Genomic DNA, 12,717 nt, shown 5'->3' with positions numbered 1-12,717 from the left:
AAAATGTTATTTTATTTTATTATTTGTGTGTGTGTGTACCGTCAAATCAGATCTGACTGGTACAGGAGGAGATTGTCCCGCCTTCCCCGGCAGAGCATCTGGTGGATTCGAACCGTGCACCTCTGGGATTGTAGTTGCAGCTCCTTGCCACTAGGCCACCAGAGCTCCCCACCACATCAAAAACAATAATGTGGTCGTTCTATGTTTCTCAACCCATGTGAAATAGGGGGAGAATACAGTTTTTTACATTATCATGGAATCTATTTGAAGAAGATATATAAAACAAAAGCTATTTATAACCATCAGTGCACTTTAAGGTGTTCTTGTTGTTAGGAATTATCAAATTGAATACAACTTACAGTGATCCTATGAAAAACAAGTCTGAACCCTGTTATATCCTGTGACAACCTTACCATTTCTGAAATCCTTGGGCCCATTCCTGCAGTTACCTGTCAATCCATTTGGTCGGGAGTTTTCCTCTTGGTCCTTCTACCTTTCCAAACATGACATCCTTCTCCTTTACCTTTCCAAGCATAACGTCCTTCTCCTAAGCATAGGCTCTCCTAGCAAGGTGCCCAAACAACGTGAGGCGAAGCTTCTCTTTGCCTCCAAGGATCACTCTGGCTTGACCTTCTCCAAAATTTATCTTTATGTTCTCTTGGTAGTCCATAAAATATTCAGGACTCTCCTCCAACACCATAGTTCAAAGACAGAAATTTTTCTTCTGTCACCTTTACACATTGTCGAGCTCTCAGATGCATAGAAAGTGATTGAAAAGACCAAGATTTGAATCAGGTGCATTTTCATCCTCAAACTGACACCATTGCCTCTCAGTAATTTGGAGAGGACTCAGACTCAGACTTTCCCAGCACAATAGGAATTCTGATTTCCTGACTGCTGGTACCAAGTGTGTTGATCAAGTGCTTGCAGGATGAAGTCATTGACAGTTTCAATCTCTTCTCCATTTATTATGATGTCCTGTAACTGTTCGGTGCTCTATTGACATTAAGATGTAATTCATATTGAATGCTGCAGTGTTTGATCTTCTCTAGCAAATGTTTCAAGTCCTCCTCACTTTCAGCAAGTAAGGTTGTATCATCTGCAAAGTTGTTGATAACTCTTCTTCCAATCTTGATGCTACATTCTTCTTGATAAAGTTCAGTTTCTTGAATAATTTGCTAAGCATGCAAATTGAATGGGTATGGGGAAGGGATAGAGCTCTGTGCACACCTTTCTTCATTTTAAACCAAGTAGTGATCACTTGCTGTGTTTACATCACAACTTCTTGTTCTAGGTGTAGATGTTGCATGAGCACAATTAAGTGTCTGGGATTCCCGTTTTCAATGTTCTCTCTAATTTGTTATGATCCATACAGTCAATTTAAGATGACAAGATAGGAAAAGCAGCAAGGGAAAGAAAGCTGTTGACAATTCATGCAATACCACCACTGTTTAGTAGCCAATGCTTTCATCTCTTGCTGCTGAATCTTGAACATATAAGAGAAAGTCCAAATTCTGTCCAGCAACATGCCACATTAACAACAGCATTGTTCAGATCTTCTGAGATGTCCCACAACATGTCACATACAACTAGTAAAAGTGAATTTGTGTTGTTTTGTGTCACAGAATCAACTTCGACTCATAGTGATTCTATGAATAATGGCTCTGAACCTTTCCCTGTCCTGAGCCAACCCCACTGTCTCTGACATGCCTAACCCCATTGCCACAGTCGCTGGGTCAATCCATCTCTTTCAGTCTTCCCTTCCTGCCTCTACCCTCTATTCTTCCAGGTATGATATCCTTCTCCAAGGAGAAATGAACTCATCATATCAACTATTTTAACCTAGAGAAACAATGAAACTCACTGCTGTGAGATAGCGATCCTCCCTTGGATTTCCGATCCTGTGACTCTTATACTAGGTGAGTGCTCATGTTTCTCCATGGAGTGGCTGGTGGTTTCCAACCTTAGAGACTTAGAGACTCATGAGCTTTTGGGTCGCTGATGCTTGTTTTTCACTGAAATGAATAGAAGATACAGAATGCTATGCTTACATGTAAAAGGACATGTTTAATTACATTCTTGAAGAAAGGGGAGCTTAAGTTACAACAAAATATAATTGATTGGCTTTGATAATCTGCTAATAATGGAAAAGAATGTAAATGACAAGAGAAAATGAAGAAAAAAAAAAAACCAAATAAAAAACCCACTTGTGGATTCTAGGAGAAAAGAGCCCTGAGCTTTTCCAGTTTGTTGACACATGGTCACGGTGATGGGTTGGACATTCACTGTTGGAGCGGTTGACTGTGAAGGTCTAAAGGTCTCAGCAGCCTATCGTCATGTAATAGACAAACATGAACATGAGTTGTTGTTGTTGTTATGTGCCATCAAGTTGTAGACGACTCATAGTGACTTTGTGAGCAAAAGGCCTGAGCACTGTTCATAGGGTTTCCAGAGGTAAGCCATTTCAGAAGTGGACGCCACTCCTGCTTCCAAGCTTGTTTTAATTGGGAAGCTCCACCTAACACTGTCCACCATGGGTCACCATTGTCGCATTTGGCACATCAGTATCACAGTGTTTAGCATCATGACTAGCTTAATTAAAATGTATATGATGTTGAATGCCTCAGGACATTTTTCTGGGACTTAATACACTATTTCTTTTTAGCTACCTACATTTAAAAGGATATTACATATATGTTAACATCCATTAGCAATCCCTTGCTACTCATGAGAATACTGTTATTAATGTTGACTAAGAGTTATGTTTTTCACAAATCATGACTGTTAGAAATACATCACATGCATTATTTCAATAGTCATATTTCTCCTTTTACCAAAGTATCTTTATTATTGATATTAGTGGGAGCCCTGTTGATGTAGTCCATGGGAGTTACCAAAAGATACATCTCCCCGGTAGTTCAAATGAACTAGGTGCTCTGAGGAAGAAAAATGCACATTCTCCAAAGGGTAATTTATAGGCTCTGAAATCCTGCTGAAGAAGGGTCAGTTAGTTCCAAATCAATAGTAATAATTTTGGGAGATCCATAGTGAATCTGAAACTTAGGAAAAAAATATAAATTGATTATGATTATAAGTTATCAGCAGCAGTAGCAACTTGTCAGATGCAGAACTACCACAACTTTAAATCAGGCATATCTTAAGGAAAAAATACATTTTAACCAATATCTCACACCAACAAGAAATAGCAACTATATTATATGGTCTTAAACCTGTAGCTAACTAAATGGTTATCAACAGTAGAAGGAAAAGCTTACATTAGCCCTATATATACACTATATATATTGTTGTTGTTATGTGCTGTCACATATGTTAAGTTGCTGTGACTCATAGTGACCCTATGTACAAAACCTTGAAACCTGCTCTATCCTATGCCAAATTTGTGTCTCTGGCACACCTACCCTTATTACCCCAGTCACTGGATCAACACATCTCATTGAGGGTCTTCCTCTTTTGTACTGTCCCTCCACCCTCCCAAGCATGATGTCCCTTTTCAAGGACTGGTCCCTCCTTGTAACATGCCCAAAGTATGTCAGATGAAGCTTCAGAATCCTGGTCTCCAAAGAGCAGTGTTGTTTCACTCTCTCTAGGTTGAACCTGTTTGTTCTCCTAGCAGTCCATGGTATATTCAACACTCTTCTCAGTACTCTTTTCCTGTACCACAGCTCAAAGGCATCTATTCTCTTTTTATCATCCTTAGTAATTGTTTAACTTTCTGACACATAGTAAGTAATATTGAAGACTATGGCCTGGATCAGGTGCACCTTAGTCTCTAGACTGACATCGTTGTTTTTCAGTACTCTGGAGAAGTCCCTCAAAGCCAACTTTCCCAATGTAATTTGTCTTTTGATTTCCAGTTGCTAGTACCAAGAGTTTTGATTGTGGAGTTAAACAAACTAAAGCTGTTAACAATCTCGGTCTCTTCACTGTCTATCATAATGCTGCCAATTGCCCAGTGGTAAGAATCTTTGTTTTCTTGATGTTGAGCTTCAATCCATATTGGAGGCTGCAGTCCTTAACCTTCTGCAGCAAGTGCTTCAGGTCCTCCTCATTTTTAGCAAGCACGGTTGTGTCATCTGAATTACGCAGTCTATTGGTGAGTCTATCTCAAATCCTGATTCCTCATTCCTCCTCATAGAGCCCAGACTCCCAGATGATCTACTCTGCATGTAGATTGAAAAGGTGTGGAGATAGGACACGTCCCTGGCACACAACCTTCCTGATTTTGAACCAGGCAGTAGTTCCTTGCTCTGTTCCAACAACTGCCTCCTGTTCCAAGTATAAATTTCACTTAGCACAATCAAGTGTTCTGGGATTCCCACTCTTCTCAGAGTCAGCCACAGTTTGGTGTGATCCACACAGTCAAATGAGAGGCTACTTTATTGGTAATCTCAAAAACATTATAGTTAGCAAAGAAAGTTAGGCCCAAAAGTATCATGTCACTTATATAAAGAATCAAGAATAGTCTAAACTAATCCATGGTAATAGAAATTATAGGAATATCAGTGATTATTTATCAGAAGATGCTGACACCTGCAAGGCTTTCCGGGATGGTGAAAACTAATGGTGTATATTGACAAGAATGTGCTTCAATGAATGTGTGTGTGTGTGTGTGTGTATTATTTGAATTGTTACATTTAATGCTTTTTTTCCCCCTCAATATTTATATTTAATGAATGAAAAGAGAAGAATCAATCTGATTCTAACAGACTGTGACCTCATGGTAAGAAATTGCACTGCCAACCCAAAGGCAAGCAGTTCAAATCCACAGGCTGTTCCTTGAGAGAAAGTTGGATAATCTCCTCACCTGTGATTTATGGCCTCAGATAAACCAATGAGGGGGTCAACTATGAGTCAGTTTCAACTCATAACAACAACAATCTGCATTGATGTGTACACATTTTGTATATCTAACACAGCAGTAAAAGCTTGATTTAAATTTTTTAGAAACTCTATTGTAAACTGAAGGATCACACGTGCGCTTTGTCAGGAGATGGCATTTACAGTGTCGCAGGGGCTCGTATGTCTAATGGTGAGTAACAGTGTAAGGAGAGAGGTGTGATTTTTAAAAATCTTACTTGCCATGTACTTCAGAAATAAGTTTATTTTTATAGGAGCATCTGGCCATTTCAGGTGCCCCTGGGGCAAGGCCAAAATTTATAGTTCTGTGGGTATATAGGCCACTTGTTTATATAGAGTTTCATGGCTTAGTTTCTCGGCTTATGTCAGTATTGCTGTTGGAGTTTTCTCTGTTAATTATCCTCCGGGACTTTGGCATGCACACAGATGTCAATTCAGATGGGCCAGCATGTATCTTTCTGGAAGCAATGGACTCTTGAGTTTTTACCAGATGGTTGAGGCAAGTTCCCTTAAGGCCATGCTCATTCTAAACTTTGTCTATGGATTTAATTTGTGAAGAGGGTTTCATTTCCAGTGTCTAATCTAATTTACCCAGTCATTAGCTCCTTGAATTCCTTTTCTTAAATAAAAATATTTTTATTTCATTATAATTATCTATACATAATAGCTAATAACTTTTTTAGAAATTTACCGTGTGCAAGTGACGTCCCAATTTTTATATATAATTAATTAATGATTAGAATTACACTATGGAATAGACATTATTAAAATAAAAAAGACTGAACTCACTACCATCTAGCCAATCCTGTCTAATAAAAGCACCCAATAGTGAAAATGAGGTAAAAAGAAATAAGTCAGATAACTAGTAATATGGAGGATGTTACTTGAGACAGACTGTTTTCAGAGTCTGTTGGTGTAAATTAAAAGAAATTAAAGACTCACTAGAGACACTTTAAAAGACAGATCTAGTGTTTTGTTTTGAATGACCACAGCCTAGAAAAGTAAAGGAAATTAAAAGATCAATTGCACTGGAAAAGTCAGCTGTCAGAGACCTTTCCAAAGTACTAAAGAGCAATGATGTCAGTCTGGAGACTAAGGTGCACCTGATACAGGTCATGGTCTTTGCAATTACTTGCCATTCAGCAGAAAGCTAGACAATGACTAGAGATGATAGAAGGAGAATTGATGCCTCTGAGTTGTGGTGCTGGAGAAGAGTATTGAATATACCATGGACTGCTAGAAAATCAAACAAATTTATCCTAGAGAGGGTAAAACAACCCTGCTCTTTGGAGACAAGAATTCTGAAGCTTCATCTGACATATTTTGGGCATGTTGCAATGAGGGATCAGTCCTTGGAGCGGGACATCATGCATGGAAGTGTTGAGGAACAGTGCAAAAGAGGAAGACCCTCAATGATATGGGTTGATTCAGTGACTGGGGTATGAGGGTAGGTGTGCCAGAGACAATAAGGCTGGCGCAGGATAGAGCCGGTTTCAGCGTTTTGTACATAGGGTAACTGAGTCACAAGCAACTTGACAGCACATAACAACAATTCTCAACAACAGCAACAATTGTACTGTATACATACGGCTAAAGTAAGTTTTTCATTCTACTGTTGATAACCATTTAGTTGGCTACAGGTTTAAGACCGTATAGTATAGTTGCTATAAAAATAATATTTCTGATATATCTATTAGCATTTACAGAAGGATCTCTTGGTCTCAAGGGAAGTGTTTATTTATCTTTATGATAAACTGTTAAAAAGAATCTCCCAAGTAGTTCTACTCTTTTCAATACAGAAAAATGTTTACTATCCCTGTATTCTCACTAAATTATGATCTTTTCATCTTTTTCAATTAAGGTCATTTGGGAAGTGTAAAAGAATATAATATTATGATTTAAATCAGCATTTCCACTGATGAATAATGATAGCAACCATATTTTCATGAAATTATTGTTAAATATTGTTTGTTGTTTTGTGACTTGTCCAATTCCTTTCTCCAGTTTAAAAAAAAAAATCAGAATAATGCTATTTTCGTGATACTGAATTTTAATCTATATCTCCTAGATTCAAGTTTCTTTTTTTTGGTACAAAATTGTATGTAATCTTATTTTTTTAATTTAATTTGTGTGAAAGCTTAGAAAGTATATTGGAAGGTTTTTTTTTCCTCCCCAATCAATCATTCATGCCATGCCATGAATTATAATACACACAAATTCTGATTGTCCATTCATTCCATTCTGTTCTTCCCCTCACGTATCTTAATTAGTAATCAATGTCTATTAATTACTTTTCTAGAGACCTTCTTCCCTTCCCTGGTAACCATACTAGATTGATTTTCTCTATATGTAAACCTTTCCAAAGCTTATTACAACATTGGCCTTATATAGTATTTGTCCTTCTGTGAATAACTTCTTTTACTCAACATAATATTCTATGAAACTCTATGAACAGTGCTTAGGTCTTCTGTTCACAGGGTCACTATGAATTGTCTATGACTCGATGGCATCTAACAGCAATAACAACGACAACATAGAGGGAGCATTGTTGGCCTAGTGGACAGAAAGTTATGCTACCAAGCCCAAGGTGGGTGATTTTAATCTGCGGCCCTCAGGCCTGGTTCAAAATTGGCATTTTTGTGAAACATTCTTCTAGGTGGTATAGCACTGGTCTGTGCATTGCTGTTCAGAGGTAACTCGTGGTTGCTGTGATACTAAACACAGATGTGCCAAATGCAATAATGGTTCCCCATGGTGGACAGTGTTTGGTGGAGCTTCCTGACTAAAACAATCTTGGAAGCAGGAGAGGCGTCCACTTCCAAAATAGCTTACCTCTAGAAATTTTATGAACAGTGTTCTGGCCTTTTGTTCACAGGGTCGTGGTGAGTCGTCACCACTCGAGTGCACCTAACAACAACAACAACAACAACATCAACATCAACATCACTAATATTCTTTAGACTCATCCCTGTTGAGCAGTGTTTCATGGATCTTTATTGTTTTTCATTGTATAGCAGCAGTACTGCATTGTGTGAATATACAATAGTTTCGGTATTCGTTCGTTCATTGATGGGCAGGTGGATTGTTCCAATTTCTTTGCTATTGTGAATAATATTGAAACAAGCACACATGAGCATATGTTGTTCACGTCATAACTCTTACTTCTTTAGGGCATATACTTAGTAGTGGGATAACTGCATCAGTTGATATTTCTACAGCTTTTTTAAAGAAACATTAAACTGCTTTATATAGTCATTGCACAATTTTCTATCCCCACTAGCTCTGAGAGTTGAGATCTCACAACACCCGCACACAGTTTTGGTTGTTTGCTGACCTATCTAAAATTTATGGAAAACTCCAGTATCTCAAAAGGAAAAAGACAAACAACCCAATTACAAAATGGGTATAGTCAAGACCCTTATCAGGTATATGTGCAGTAAAGATCTCCTTGGCTTTGCTTTTGTGTTATCTCAATGTTGTCTTTGGTGAGTATATTTTTTTATTTAGGAGGAGTCTGATTTAACATTCTTATATTTATGTTTCGGTATCCTCTCCCGAAATGTCTATCAAAAAGTTTCAAAATTAATCTTTCAAGTGTTTTTGGGTTTTTTTTTTCCCTTGGAGGGTATATACTTTGATTTATTTTAAATCCTGTGATCCTTTCTGAATTAAAATTTGCTTATGATCTAAGTTAGGGAGGAACAGTGCAGGAGAGGAAGACCCCGATGAGATGGATTGAAACAGTGACTGGGAAAATGGGGCTTGATGTGTCACAGTCAGTGAGACTGGCTCAGGATAAGGTGGGTTTCAGAGCTGCTGTACATAGGGTCTCTATAAGCTGCAGGTGATTTGATGATACATAATAACAAGAATATATTAATGGAATTGCTTTAGCATCATTTGTTGGAATGACCCTATTTTCCTCCTTTAATGGCTTCAGAGAACTTGTTGAAATCTGTTGAATTTTTTTTTAAGTCTAGGAAATCAAAAAACGTATTGCGGTGGGAAAGTCTGCTGTTAGGAACCTCTCTAAAGTACTCAAGAGCAACAGTGTCTCTCTGGAGACTAAGGTGCTCCTGATACAGGCCATGGTCTTTGCAATCACTTGTTATGCATCAGAGAGTTGGACAATGACTAGGGAGGGTAGAAGGAGAATTGATGCCTTTGATCTATGGTGCTGGAGAAGATAATTGAATGTACCATGGACTGCCAAGAAAACAAACAGATTCATCCTAGAGAGGGTTAAACCAGGCTGCTCCTTGGAGGCAAGGATTCTGGGGCTTCGTGTGACATACTTTGGACGTGTTGTAAGGAGGGACAGGTCCTTGGAGAGGGACATCATGCTTGGTAGGGTGGAGGGACAGCGCAGGAGGGGAAGACCCTCTATGAGGTGGATTGATTCGGTGACTGGGGTAATTGGGATGGGTGTGTCAGAGGCAATGCAATTGGCACAGAATAGAGCAGGATTTAGGGCTGTTGTACATAGAGTCGCAAATGACTCGATGGCACATAACAACAGCAACAACATTTTTACAATCTAATCCATAATCATTACTCTTGGCATTGGCCATCAGGAAATCAAAAGATGGGTTTCGCTGGGAAAATCTGCAGCAAAGACCTCTCCAGAGTGCTAAAGAGCAATGTTGTTAGTATAGAGACTAAAATACTCCTGATCAGGCCATGATCTTTCAAATGCTTGCCATATGTGTATCTGAGAGCTGGACAATGAATAAGGATGACAGAAGAATCTTTGCCTTTGAGCTGTGGTGCTGGAGACAAATATAGAACATCCCAAGGACTGTCAAGAGGATAAGCAGAATGAGACCAGGTTGCTCCTTGGAGGTAAGAATTTTGAAGCTCTGTCTCACATAATTTGGACAAGTTGTCAAGGGGGACCAGTCCTTAGAGAAGAACATCATGTTTGGAAGGGTAGGGGGATAGTGCAGAAGACGACCACCCTGGGTGAGATGGATTGATACAGTGATTGTGGCAATGGGGTCAGGTGTGTCAGAGATGGTGAGGTTGGCTCAGGATAGGGCAAAGTTCAGAGCCATTATTCATAGGTTTGCCATGAGTAAGTTGAGTTGATGGCATATAACAACAATAACATTCTATTGATCTAGAAGTCCTTATCCATATTATCTGGTTTATGTAAAACAACTTGCTATTGCAACTACATACTCAGTCTTGTGATCAGGGAGTGGGAATTTTCCAACAAGGTTTTTATGCAAACCATCTGCTTATTTGACTAATGTATATTTTTTTTTTACTTTTGCATATACAATTTGGAACCAATTTTTCAACAGCCAAACAAAAAAAGGAAAGCTTGCAAAATTTTTATTTGGGATTGTGATAAATCTATAAATAAACTTCAGTTGAATTGACATACTTATGAAATGGTTTTGGTTATTGCTATTTAAATTTTTTATACTACTTTATTTATAAAATTCAAATACATTGTCTTTCACCAGATACTTCCCATTTCCCTCAACTCCTGCCCCATCAAATTGTGACCCCATGACTAATCCTATTCTTTACTTTTAAATTTATCTTTAAAAATCTTAATTTTAACAGTATTTTAAGATTAAATGTTAAAGTCTTGAATTTGCACTTATTTATGACAATAAGGCACTGGGATTCGATTCCTTGCAGATGGATTGATGTTGCTTTTAGGTGACATTAAGTAAGCTGGGATTGATTCATAGAGACCCTATGAACAACAGCTCTAAACCCTGCTCTGTCCTGTTTCATCCTCATAAAATGCTTGGGCCCATCATTACAGTTATTGTGTCAATCTATCTTGATGAGGGTCTTCACCTCTTCTCTCTGACTCTCCATCTTTCTCAGCAGGCTGTCCTTTTTCTAAAGGCTGGTGTCTCCTGATAAGATGCCCAATGTATGTGAGACAACATTTCAACATTCTTGCTTTTAAGGAGCATTTTGGCTGCACTTCTTCAAAGACTGATTTATTTGTTCTTTTGCCAGTCCATGGGATGGATATTCAGTATTCTGGTATTCATTTACTTCAACATCCTTTTGTTCCTCGATGGCAACAGAATGGCTTAATAGACAATGCTTTCTAAAATTATTTGCTTAAAGATATACACCTGCAGCTTTAAGTATAATATGGTGGGATTTTGGTGTTCTTGTTCTCAAAAATAAAAAGAAAAGGTTTTGTTGTCAAAGAAAATACAGTTTTGTTCTCCAAGTTTGTACAATTTCTAGGAATTTCTCACTTATTCTTCCTTTGCTGTAATTTAAAGACAGAAAGAATCTGACTTAATGAGCCACACAACAGCATGATAATGGCCAACATTGTATAACGGTCAATATAACATGAGTTTTGAAATTAAAATGACGTGGAATGAAATCTCAAGTTTTCCATTTATTTGTTATTATGACAGGTTATGTAGCCTCTTTGGATATTAATTTTCTAATGTATAAAGTAGAAATTATAATACTTACCTCAGTAACTAGCACAGTAGAATTACTCATTAAATATTAATAGCTTTTATTAAAACTCTTTTTCCACTTTCATATTTCAAATGGAAGACTCCAAGTACTTTACATAATGAAAGGACAATTCTTCACCAGAGAGAATCACTCTATCGAAGATTGAACTGGGAGGTGCATAAGGAAGAGGCAATTAGTTGTGGGTTTGGTTGTTATTTGGGGGTTTGTTTTTAATGAACAAGCTCATCTTTATCATTTTTAAAACTTGAGGTCTTCTTTACTTTTTGTCTTAAGCTATGCTTGGAAATTTTAATATGAGATCCAACATTATGGTGCATTTCTCATTGTTTCTAGAGTCAGAAAATATTTGTGAGGTGAAAGGCACTGGTAGCAGAGACAAGGAAGCTTAAAATATTTTCTAAGTTTTGCAAATAAAGTCTTATCATGTTCTCCCGGATTTACTTGCAAATTTCTGTCCATGTGTCACTATTTCTTTATAATTGAAATAATAACACACACACTGTGCATTTACCTGATTACATGGTCTTTGACAACTGCCCTATCTGGAATGTGGTGAGTCCTCTGGTCAACAAATTTGCCTTGATCTGATGATTTCATTTCAAGGAATAGATAGCAAATGTTTTTAATTACTGAGGACAGCATAAAGAGAATATCTACTTCTCTTTTGATCTTTTAAAATGACAATTTACTTTTGAAAATTTAAAAAAAATCTCAAACACCCCCAAAACCAAACCAAACATCTCATTTGAATGCAACAAAGAAATATGTGCCTTTTGTTTATTTCAACTATCTGTGATTCTGGAAAAATGAAGAACAGTAATTATAGCAAATTCATCAGTAAATTCAAGTTAAGTAAGAATTCTAGATGCATATAAACTGGCATGGAATTTACTAGTAAATAACTATTATTTGTTATTGTTGTCATCACTGTTGAGTATCATTGAGGTGGAACCTAACCATAGCTGACCCTCCAGTGGGTTTTCAGAGGCATTAAATAGCACAGGAGGAGAATGCCCATCTTTCTCCTGTGGAGCAGCTGGTGGATTTGAACTACTTCCCCTCAGGTTAGCAATGCAGGTCCTTACTACAAGGTCATCAAAGCTCCGTCTTAATTAATTTCTCACATTTTGTTGTTGATTGCTTTCGAGTCAAGCACAACTCATAGACCCTATGAACAAAAGGCTTGTAGCCCCACTGCAACCATCGACATTTATCAAAGTTCACAGAGCTTCTGCATGCATATGGTTTAGGAAGTGGATAGCATTCAGTATAAGAATTTAGAAGCACTGAGGAGAAGTTTATGTACAAGAAGAAAAACAAATAAAGCAAATATATTTAAAAGTCATACATATAAAAGAATCTATT

This window comes from Elephantulus edwardii, unplaced genomic scaffold (assembly GCF_000299155.1).
Source record: "Elephantulus edwardii isolate Elephantulus edwardi_28Jun2011 unplaced genomic scaffold, EleEdw1.0 scaffold00014, whole genome shotgun sequence".
NCBI lineage: Eukaryota > Metazoa > Chordata > Mammalia > Macroscelidea > Macroscelididae > Elephantulus > Elephantulus edwardii.
Note: the sequence above shows the minus strand (reverse complement) of the source record.